Source organism: Triticum aestivum, chromosome 3B (genome assembly GCF_018294505.1).
Source record: "Triticum aestivum cultivar Chinese Spring chromosome 3B, IWGSC CS RefSeq v2.1, whole genome shotgun sequence".
Lineage (NCBI taxonomy): Eukaryota > Viridiplantae > Streptophyta > Magnoliopsida > Poales > Poaceae > Triticum > Triticum aestivum.
Window position 1 is genome coordinate 652,017,618 of NC_057801.1, and position 12,452 is coordinate 652,030,069.

Consider the following 12,452-nt stretch of genomic DNA (forward strand, 5'->3'; position numbering starts at 1 on the left):
CAGATACATGGCACCCCCGAAACACCAGCCAATCACACCAACAGGGATTGTTGGGTGTTCAAGCAGGCATGCAAGTTAAGTGCCGAAAATGGAGACAAGGGGCTGCATAGCGATGACGAGGAGGAGCCCCGGTCACCGAACAATAGGGGACAGAAGGGCTTTCCCCCACAAGTGCGGATGGTGAACATGATATACGCAACCCACATCCCCAAAAGGGAGCGGAAGCATGCACTCAGGGACGTATATGTGTTGGAGCCAGTCGCCCCAAAGTTCAACCCGTGGTCCTCCTGCCCGATCACTTTTGATCGAAGGGACCACCCCACTAGCATCCGCCATGGCGGATTCGCCGCATTGGTTCTAGACCCAATCATTGATGGATTTCACCTCACTAGAGTCCTCATGGACGGCGGCAGTAGCCTGAACCTGCTGTATCAGGATACAGTATGAAAAATGGGCATAGATCCCTCAAGGATTAAACCCACAAAGACGACCTTTAAAGGCGTCATACCAGGTATAGAGGCCAACTGTACAGCCTCAGTTACACTCGAAGTGGTCTTCGGATCCCCGAATAATTTCTGAAGCGAGGAGTTAATCTTTGACATAGTCCCGTTCCGCAGTGGCTATCACGCCCTGCTCGGATGAACCGCATTTGCAAAGTTCAATGCGGTGCCGCACTACGCATACCTCAAGCTCAAGATGCCAGGCCCTCGAGGAGTCATTACGGTCAATGGAAACACCGAACGCTCTCTCCGAACGGAGGAGCATACGGTGGCCCTCGCGGCGGAAGTACAAAGTAGCCTCTCAAGGCAATTCTCCAGTCTGGCTATTAAATGTTCGGACACCGTCAAGCGCGCCCGGAGTAACCTACAGCAAGACCGCCTGGCACGTTCCGAGCAAGCGTAGCAGTGCGGCCCCAACCCCAGCCCTCGCGAAATTGCGAAACCAGTACCACGCGTACATAATTACGCTCTGGAAATACCATGGGCATAAGGGGAGGGGCACAACCACGGCACGCCCAAAATGCGGCTCAACCGCACTAGGGGCTCCCGATTCTGTCATTTCTTTTTTCTTACTTTCAGGACTCCACTCTCCGGAAGGCCTATCCGGCAGTACAATCGCCGAACACATGATGCAACAGCCAGGGAGGCAGCAAGCTACGTTGAATGTCCAGGTGGTCTCTATAACGAGCTAAATACCTGTCTACATAAAGTCTCGCAGCTTGCCCCTGGAGGGGGACATGTAAAATAATCCCATCTCTTGCTTATCGCACTATTTGTATCGTTCTGCTTTCACAGCAGCCTTTTAATAAACAATACATAGCTCTTGTCTATTATTGAATTCATTTTTTATGTAAATATGTTCAGTTATGGCATCATGCAACCGTACACTTTGGTACGGCCAATACACCAGGGGCTTAAGTACCCCAGAATATGGTGTGAGAAGTCCGAACACTCTCACGAGTGCGGCACCCCGAACTTATAGCATTATATGCATCGGCTCCGAATCATGTCTTGGGTCAATAGTTGGCTTTGCCCGGCTCCCATGTTTTGGTACCTTACGTTCCGCTATATCGGCTAAGGTAGCGCTGGGAGAACTATTGCGATTGTGCCCCGATTGAGCTGGGTTAAGCACCTCCGTAGAGAAAGCTAAAACTGACCGTCATGATAGGGCGAGAGCCGGTCGCTGTTCGAGAGGTTTTCGAGTCCCTAAATACTTATGCCGCTTAGAGCGAGGAGCTGGCTTTGTCCGGCCTAGGCGTGGATAGCGCCCCGAACTCGGTCTTCCGAATACTAGGGGCTTCGCCGAAATTTAAAATTATAGAATTCTATGGCTAAGTGAGAGTGATAAAGCATTATAGTCCGATTGCCTTGTTCGTTGTGCTGAGCGCCTCCCTCGAAGGACCCAAGAATGGGAACAAGAGCGCTCAGGTTTATCCCGAACACCCCAGCACTCGTGGCATGGGGGTAGAAGCCGGCGACTCGCATCTCTCAGATTTAATAAACGCCCGCACAGAAGGTAATATTTTAAATTCAAAAAGCATTGCTTAGCGCATATGAACAAGTTTTCAGCGCACGGGATAACACGAGCGAGTTTATTCAAAAATTACATCCTTGGAACACTCATTCGCCACAAGGCAGGCACCCTTCAGGACGCCCTCATAATATAGCTCGGGCTTGCGATGCTCCTTCCCCTCCGGTGGCCCATCTGTCACCAGCTTCTCAGCATCCATCTTGCCCCAGTGTAATTTAACACGGGCAAGGGCCCTACGGGCGCCTTCGATGCATACGGAGCGCTTGATGATTTCAAGCCATGGACAGGCATCCACCAGCCGCCTAACCAGCCCAAAGTAGCTCCCAGGCATGACCTCCCCAGGTTATAGCCGGCCTATAAGGCCCTTCATGGCCTATTCGGCTGCCTTATGAAGCTCGACCAGCTGCTTCGGCTGGTCGCTCAAGGGCACCAGGTGTCCGGCCTCAACATACTGGGACCAGAACACCTTTTCCGTCGATCTCCCTTCCTCGGCTCGGTAGAATGCGGCAGCATCAAACACACTGTGGGGTAGATTTGCGAATGCTCCTGGAGAGCTCTGGACTCGGGTAAGTAACAAGTAATTTATTTTCACGTGCTTGCTTTGCATAAAGAATGCCTTACCCGCCGCTATCTTCTTCATCGCCTCAATTTCCTGGAGGGCTTTTTGGGCTTCAGCCTTGGCAGATTTGGCGCTCTCAAGGACCGAGGCAAGCTCGGACTCTCGAGTCTTTGAGTCAAGCTCCAAACTCTCGTGTTTTTTCACAAGAGCGTGGAGCTCTTGCTGCACCTCCGCCACCTGCGCCTCCTGCTTTTCTCGCTCGGTGCGCTCCACGGCCGCATTGTCTTCGGCCTTGGACAGCGCTTCCTTCAGGGTCGCCACCTCGCTTGTGGCCCCTGTAATACTCACGTTGGTCCTGTCATTATTTGCAACCAGATCTTTTTATATACTTACATAAGGTACTACTTACCTTCCTTGTCCTCGAGCTGCTTCTTGGCAAGGCCGAGCTCGTTCGGACCGCTCGAGGCTCTGCTTCAATGCATCAACCTCCGCAGTCAGTGTGGCAGAAGTCAGCAGCGCAGCCTGCATTCCCATATTGACATGCTTATTTTAGACTCCTGCATATATCTTTTTAGATCCTCAGTCCGGCTTTTCTTTCCGAACACCAAACTGAGCATCAGGGGCCACTGTCTATGCGGTAATATTTTTTACATGTCTTAGATACATACCTCAAAGCTTGTTAGAAGGCTGGCACAGGCTTCCGTCAGCCCACTCTTGGCAGACTGAACCTTCTGGATCACCGCACTCATAATAGTGCAGTGCTCCTCGTCGATGGAGGCACCGTTAAGCACCTTCAGCAAATTATCCGGTGCCTCCGGTTGGATGGAGGTCACCGGCGTTGTAGGCTTGCCCCTCTTACTTGGGGGCCACCTGCCGGACTCCGGAACCACTGAAGGTTCCGGTGCGGTGTCCGGCCCAGGGCCAGACTTAGAGCCCTTTGGGGTTTTATCCCCTTTGCGCCTGGAGTCCGGGAGGTCACCTTGCGGCGCCTCCAGGACCACCTCCTCCTGGCTTGGCCCCTTTTGGGACTCCACCTCGGCATCGTCCGTAGGGCGAGGGGAGGTAGCGGTCGAAAGTGAAAGACTATTCACATCCAACGAATCCAGGGAGCCGCTCGACGAAGCATCGAGCCGGGCCTTGAGCGGACTGCATGATTATATTCGGCGTCAGAAGATACTGTGCAATAAAGGAGCGCCATGAGTTATTCTGGTATCCGGATACTTACGATTTTGCCAGGGGCTTGGCCCTGGATGGCCACTCCTCTCCGCTGTCGTCGGCGTTGGTGGAGTAGTCCGGAAGAAGGGTTTTTTCCTTCTTGGACCCTTCGGCCCCCCTAGTTGGCATGGCCTTCCTTTTCTTTCCTCCCCCCGTTGGAGGGGGAGAGGCCTCTTCTTCCTCCTCCTCGTCTTCGTGGGAGGAGTGCACTTTGGAGTCGTTGGGCGATGAATCCGACACCACCAGGCGCCGGGAACTCTTTCAAGTTCCCGTGGCCTTCTTCTTGGCCTTCTTCTCCGCACCACATAAGGTGCCGGAACCAGCAGCTTCGCCAAGCGGGCATCTGCTGGGCCTTCGGACAACGGAGCCGGACAGTCGATCTGTCCAGACGTCTTCTACCAGTCCTGTCAAAGGAACAGGGGCTTAGATCCCGCGTAGAGTCAAACTACGAAAAATAAGTATCCTGTAAAGGGTAAAACAAGCTTACTCTGCTGGCTTGGCGCTTCGCGCAGAATCCATGATCCTCGGTAATGGAAGGGGGAACCTCGGTGCCCTTGAATAGCACCTTCCAGGCATCTTCATGCGTTGTGTCAAAGAGCCTGGACAAAGTTTGGTGCTGGGCCGGGTCAAACTCCCACAAGTTAAAAGCCCGTCATTGACACGGGAGGATCCGGCAGAAGAGCATGACCTGGACTACGTTGACAAGTTTAACCTTCTTGTCCACCAGGTTTTGGATGCAGGTTTGGAGTCCGGTCACCTCTTCCGAATTACCCCACGACAGGCCCGTCTCTTTCCAGGAGGTGAGCCGTGTGGGGATGCCAGATTGGAATTCGGGGGCCGCTGCCCATTCGGGGTCACGCGGCTCGCTGATGTAGAACCACGCTGATTACCACCCTTTGATGGTTTCCACAAAGGAGCCCTCGAGCCATGTGACGTTGGGCATCTTGACCACCATGGCGCCTCCGCACTCCGCTTGCTGGTGGCCCACTACCTTTGACTTGACATTGAAGGTCTTCAGCCACAAGCCGAAGTGGGGCTTGATGCGGAGGAAGACCTCGCACACGACGATAAACGCCAAGATGTTGAGGATGAAGTTCGGGGCCAGATCGTGGAAATCCAGGTCGTAGTAGAACATGAGCCCCGGACAAATGGGTGGAGTGGGAAGCCCAGTCCGCGGAGGAAATGGGGGAGGAACACCACCCTCTCATGGGGCCTGGGGGTGGGGATGAGCTGCCCCTCATTTGGGAGCCGGTGCGCAATGTCGTTGGACAAGTATCCGGCTTTCCTCAACTTTTTGATGTGCCCCTCCATGACAGAGGAGGCCATCCACCTGCCTCCCACTCCGAGCATGGCTGGAGAAGGTTGAGGTTGGAAGTGCGGACTTGGGCGCTGGAGCTCGAGTGCGCGGAAATGGATAAGCAAAGGAGGAAGAAGGCGTAGATGGAAAAGGTGGATCCTTATCCCCTTATATGGGCGGACGAAACTATGTGTCCCTGCCTTCCTGGTAAAACTCGCTTATCTCCCAAGCGCCGTGATTAATGGCACGGTTGGGTTACCCACGCCCGTATTGATGAGAATCCCGGAATAAGGGGACAAGATCTCTGCTTTGACAAGACGTGCCAAGGAAACCGCCTCGCTAAACGCGCTGAGGTGGGACAGTAAAACGATTCGAATAAAGGCTTGGCTGTGGCGTGATGTCACGCTGCGGAATACGTCAGCAGATTAGATTTGTAGAAATATTATTCTCTCTATGGTGGTATGTGGAACTTATTTTGCAGAGCTGGACACTATCCTTGTGTTCAAAATCTTCTATGAAGTATTCGGAGGAGGAACCCGCCTTGCAATGCCGAAGACAATCTACGTGCCGGACTCGTCATCATTAAAGCCTGGTTCAGGGGCTACTGAGGGAGTCCCGGATTCGGGGGTGTCCGGATAGCCGGACTATAACCTTTGGTCGGACTCCTGGACTATGAAGATACAAGATTGAAGACTTCATCGCGTGTCCGGATGGGACTTTCCTTGGCGTGGAAGGAAAGCTTGGCGATACGGATATGTAGATCTCCTCCCATTGTAACCGACTCTGTGTAACCCTAGCCCTCTCCAGTGTCTATATAAACCGGAGGGTTTTAGTCCATAGGACAAACAACAATCATACCATAGGCTAGCTTCTAGGGTTTAGCCTCTCTGATCTCGTGGTAGATCTACTCTTGTACTACCCATATCATCAATATTAATCAAGCAGGAGTAGGGTTTTACCTCCATCGAGAGGGCCCGAACCTGGGTAAAAACATCGTGTCCCTTGTCTCTTGTTACCATCCGCCTAGCCGCACAGTTCGGGACCCCCTACCCGAGATCTGCCGGTTTTGACATCGACAAGGGGAACCTAAAAACTTTTCAAAAAGGAAAGTGAAAGTGAGAGAGACAAGCATTGTTGAAGTGGAAGAGCTCCTTGAACTTTGTTCATGCTCACGGAAACTTTGTGAATCTTGATTATAGAAACTTTTCATCAAAAATAGTTATCCCCTTGTATAATTCCATTGTATTATAAAAATAATGTTCCAAGGTTTGCCTTTAGGATGTTTACAATGCTTGTTGGTTTGTATGGTGCAGGACAGAAACTTTGGCTGTAGTGCGCGATTTTACATTTTTAACTGGAACGTCAATAGGTTCTGATTCTTTTTGCACTGTCTTGATGTACAACTTGTTTATCTTTCCTAATTTTGGTAGAATTTTTGGGATACCAGAAGTATGGTGGATGTTCAGATTGCTATAGACTGTTCTGTTTTTGACAGATTCTGTTTTTGATGCATAGTTTGCTTGTTTTGATGAATCTATCAATTTATATTAGTGGATTAAGCCATGAAAAAGTTATACTACAGTAGACACAATGCAAAAACAAAATATTAATTGGTTTGCAACAGTACTTAGAGTGGTGATTTGCTTTATTATACTAACGGATCTTACCGAGTTTTCTGTTGAAGTTTTGTGTGGATGAAGTGTCTAAGCGAGGAGGTCTCGATATGAGGAAAAGGAAGAGAGGCAAGAGCTCAAGCTTGGGGGTTACCAAGGCACCCCAAGTAAATATTCAAGGAGACTCAAGCGTCTAAGCTTGGGGATGCCCCGGAAGGCATCCCCTCTTTCTTCAACAAGTACCGGTATGTTTTCGTATTCGTTTCGTTTATGCATTATGTGCAAGTCTTGGAGCGTCTTTTGCATTTAGTTTTTCTTTTATGCACCATGCTGGTATGAGATAGTCCTTGGTTGATTTATAGAATGCTCATTTCACTTCACTTAAATATTTTGAGTATGTCTTTATAGAATGCTTCATGTGCTTCACTTATATCATTTGAAGTTGGATTGCTTGTTTCTCTTCACATAGGAAACCGCCATTTGTAGAATGCTCTTTTGCTTCACTTATATTTGTTAGAGTGTGGGCATATATTTTGTAGAAAGAATTAAACTCTCTTGCTTCACTTATATATATTTAGAGAGATGATAGGAATTGGTCAATCACATGGTTAGTCATAAAATCCTACATAAACTTGTAGATCGCTGAATATGATATGTTTGATTCCTTGCAATAGTTTTGTGATATAAAGATGGTGATATTAGAGTCATGCTAGTGGGTGGTTGTGGATTGTAGAGGTTTGGAAGTCCCATAGCATGCACGTATGGTAACCGTTGTGTGACAAATTTGAAGCATGGGGTGTTTCTTTGATTGTCTTCCTTATGAGTGGTAGTCGGGGACGAGCGATGGTCTTTTCCTACCAATCTATCCCCCTAGGGGCATGCGTAGTAGTACTTTGCTTCGAGGGCTAATAAACTTTTGCGATAAGTATATGAGTTCTTTATGACTAATGTGAGTCCATGGATCATACGCACTTTTACCTTTCCATCATTACTAGCCTCTTCGGTACCGTGCATTGCCCTTTCTCACCTCGAGAGTTGGTGCAAACTTCGCCGGTGCATCCAAACCCCGTGATATGATACGCTCTATCACACATAAGCCTCATTATATCTTCCTCAAAACAGCCACCATACCTACCTATCATGGCATTTCCATAGCCATTCCGAGATATATTGCCATGCAACTTCCATCATCATCATATACATGACTTGAGCATTTATTGTCATATTGCTTTGCATGATCGTAAGATAGCTAGCATGATGTTTTCATGGCTTGTCCATTTTTTGATGGCATTGCTACGCTAGATCATTGCACATCCCGGTACACCGCCGGAAGCATTCATATAGAGTCATATCTTTGTTCTAGTATCGAGTTGTAATATCGAGTTGTAAGTAAATAAAAGTGTGATGATCATCATTATAGAGCATTGCCCCATAAAAAAAGAAAAAAAAAGGGAAAGGCCAAAGAAGCTTAAATAAAAAAGGGGGCCAAAGAAGCCCACCCAAAAAGAAAAAAAAGAAAAAAAAGGGGCAATGTTACTATCCTTTTTCCACACTTGTGCTTCAAAGTAGCACCATGTTCTTCATATAGATTGTCTCCTATGTTGTCACTTTCATATACTAGTGGGAATTTTCATTATAGAACTTGGCTTGTATATTCCAATGATGGGCTTCCTCAAATGCCCTAAGTCTTCATGAGCAAGCAAGTTGGATGCACACCCACTTAGTTTCTTTTGTTGAGCTTTCATACATTTATAGCTCTTAGTGCATCCGTTGCATGGCAATCCCTACTCCTCACATTGACATCAATTGATGGGCATCTCCATAGCCCGTTGATTAGCCGCGTCGATGTGAGACTTTCTCCCTTTTTGTCTTCTCCACATAACCTCCATCATTATATTCTATTCCACCTATAGTGTTATATCCATGGCTTGCGCTCATGTATTGCGTGAGGGTTGAAAAAGTTGAAGCGCGTTAAACAGTATGAACCAATTGCTTGGCTCGTCATTGGGGTTGTGCATGATGGGGGCATTTTGTGTGACGAAAATGAAACATGGCCAAACTATATGATTTTGTAGGTATAAGCTTGCTTTGGCCTTGTTGTTTTGAAAAAACATGACTGCTTTATTGGTACACTTGAAATATTATCGTTTTTTATGTCAAATGATAGACTATTGCTTTGAATCACTCGTGTCTTAATATTCATGCCATGATTAGACATATGATCAAGATTATGCTAGGTAGCATTCCACATCAAAATTATCTTTTTTATCATTTACCTACTCGAGGACGAGCAGGAATTAAGCTTGGGGATGTTGATACGTCTCCATCGTATCTATAATTTTTGATTGTTCCATGCCAATATTCTTCAACTTTCATATAATTTTGGCAACTTTTTATACTATTTTTGGGACTAACATATTGATCCAGTGCCCAGTGCCAGTTCCTGTTTGTTGCATGTTTTATGTTTCACAGAAAACCAATATCAAATGGAGTCCAAACGGGGTAAAAACGGACAGAGAATTATTTTGGAATATTTGGGATTTTTCGGAGGAAGAATCAACGCAAAACGGTGTCCGAGGTGGCCACGAGATAGGGAGGCGCGCCCCAGGGAGGCAGGCGCGCCCTGGCCTCTCATGGGCCACCCGTAAGGCGGTTGATGCCCTTCTTTTGCCGCAAGAAAGCTAATTTTACAAGAAAGATCTGGGCGAAAATTCACCCCAATCGGAGTTACGGATCTCCAGATATAAAGGAAATGGTGAAGGGGTAGAATCAGAGAATGCAGAAATAGAGAGATAGATCCAATCTCGGAGGGGCTCTCGCCCCTCCCAAGCCATGGGAGCCAAGGACCAGAGGGGAAACCCTTCTCCCATCTAGGGAGGAGGTCATGGAAGAAGACGAAGAAGGGGGCCTCTCTCCCCCTTGCTTCCGGTGGCGCCGGAGCGCTGCCGGGGGCCATCATCATCACTGCGATCTTCACCAACACCGCCGTCATCTTCACCAACATCTCCATCACCTTCCCCCTTCTATATCCAGCGGTCCACTCTCCCGCAACCCGGTGTACCACTCTACTTGAATATGGTGCTTTATGCTTCATATTATTATCCAATGATGTGTTGCCATCCTATGATGTCTGAGTAGATTTCTAGTGTCCTACCGGTGATTGATGAATTGCTATGATTGGTTTGAGTTACATGTTTTATTATTGGTGTTGTCCTATGGTGCCCTCCGTGTCACGGAAGCGTGAGGGATTCCCGCTGTAGGGTGTTGCAATATGTTCATGATTCGCTTATAGTGGGTTGCGTGAGTGACTGAAACACAAACCCGAGTAAGGGGATTGTTGTGTATGGGATAAAGGGGACTTGATACTTTAATGCTATGGTTGGGTTTTACCTTAATGAATCTTTAGTATTTGCGGATGCTTGCTAGAGTTCCAATCATAAGTGCATATGATCCAAGTAGAGAAAGTATGTTAGCTTATGCCTCTCCCTCAAATAGAATTGCAATAGTGATTACCGGTCTAGTAACATAGTCAATTGCTTAGGGACAATTCCACAACTCCTACCACCACTTTTCCACACTCGCTATATTTACTTTATTGCATCTTTATTTAAACAGCCCCTAGTTTATATTTACGTGTTCTTTATTATCTTGCAACCCTATCCTATCACACCTACAAAGTACTCTAGTTTCATACTTGTTCTAGGTAAAGCGAACGCCAAGCATGCGTAGAGTTGTATCGGTGGTCGATAGAACTTGAGGGAATATTTATTCTACCTTTAGCTCCTCGTTGGGTTCGACACTCTTACTTATCGAAAACTGTTGCGATCCCCTACACTTGTGGGTTATCAGCCGTTCAGTCGCTCTGCGAGCTGCGGCCTCTGACAGGAGAAGTTTGCTGGTGCCGGCATACTACTTGTCTGACTGCAGGAGGCGGCACATAATAGAAGGCGGCAAGCCCCCGGGCCGACTGGTCGAGCCCGGTGCCAGGCGGAATAATGAAATAACATATTCGTGGGCATAATTCTTATCATATAGATAAAAGAGGGTAGTCCCCGAGTTTTCTCGGGGGACCCAGAGTCTTCGTACTTAATACAAAAGGTAGCGTGATACATACTGCTTTTAACTGTAAAATCTTCGGAGGAGTTTCGCATTCCATGGCCTCTCCGTCTCCTTGCCTGAGTCGTCTCTTTTGCGTGCTCTAGGCTTCTGAGCGCCGATCAGATAGTAGGAATCGTTGCCCAGCACTTTGCTGGCGATGAAAGGGCCTTCCCAAGGCGCCGAGAGCTTGTGTTGGCCGGCTATTCGCTGGATCAGCCGAAGCACAAGGTCTCCCTCTTGGAATGATCTTGGCTTGACCTTGTGATTGTTGTACTGGTGAAGACTCTGCTGGTAGATGGCGGACCAGCTGAGCGCCAACAGCCGGCCTTCTTCCGACAAGTCGATGCCATCTTCTCGTGCTTATTTGGCCTCCTCCTCGGTGTACATGGTGACTTGAGGGGAGTCGAATTCTTTGTCCGTTGGGATGAAGGCTTCGGCACCGTAGACGAGGAAGAAGGGCGTGAAGCCGGTTGACTTGTTCGGAGTCGTACACAAGCTCCAGAGGACGGTCGGTAGCTCCTTGAGCCAGCAGCCGGTCAAACGCTCTAGAGGCTCGACCAGTCGGGGCTTGATGCCGGACAAAATTAGGCCGTTTGCTCGCTCTACTTGGCCGTTTGACTGCGGGTGGGTAACCGACGTTAGGTCCAGTCAGATGCCCTGCGTTGCATAGAAACAGGCCAAGGCTCCCTTGGCGAAGTTAGTGTCGTTGTCAGTAATGATGCTGTGTGGTATTCCGTACCGAGTGGTGATGTCGGCGATGAAGGTCACGGAAGTCGGCCCATTCAACTTCTTGATTGGTTTTGCTTCTATCCACTTGGTGAACTTGTCCACAGCGACAAGCAAATGAGTCATGCCACCACGCGCCGTCTTGAATGGCCCTACCATGTCCAGTCCCCACACAGCAAACGGCCAGGCTATGGGAATGGTCTTGAGTGCAGAAGCCGGTAGATGTGGCTTGGAGCAGAACTTCTGGCACCCTTGACACTTCTGGACTAATTCTTTGGCTTCTTCTAGAGCAGTCGGCCAGAAGAAACCATGGCGGAAAGCCATGGCCACAAGTGATCTTGAAGCCGCGTGGTGACCGCATTCGCCTTGGTGGATATCCCTGAGTATTGGTTGGCCTTTTTCTGGCTCCACGCAGCGCTGATAAACGCCAGTGACACTTTGCCGCACCAGCTCTCTATTGACGATGGTGTAAGCTGCTGCCCGCCGTTGCACTTTTCGGGCTGAGATCTCATCAGTCGGCAGCTCTTTGTTCACCAGAAACTTGAGGATTGGTTGAGCCCAGGATGGTGCTGCTATTTCTTCGACTGCTATGACTGCAACTTGTATAAGGGCGGTTGGGCCGGGAGGCGAAGGGTTGGTTGCTGCTTCCGCCTGCTGAACTGGAGAAGTGCACGGGCCGACTGCTACAGTCCTTGGGCCGGGTTCTAGAGTACCCAGGCCGGGTGCGGCTGTTGCAGTCCCCGGGCCGCCTGCCAAAGTCCCCGTGCCGGCTTGTGGGGCCCTCAAGTTGGATCTGACTGCTTCGGGAGGGGCCGGCACGAAGATGGAATCTGATTTTGGTGACAGCTTGACAGACGGCTTGAGGAGGCGGCGCAAGGCGACGCCGGCTAGTATTGCTTGTCGGGTGGAGCCA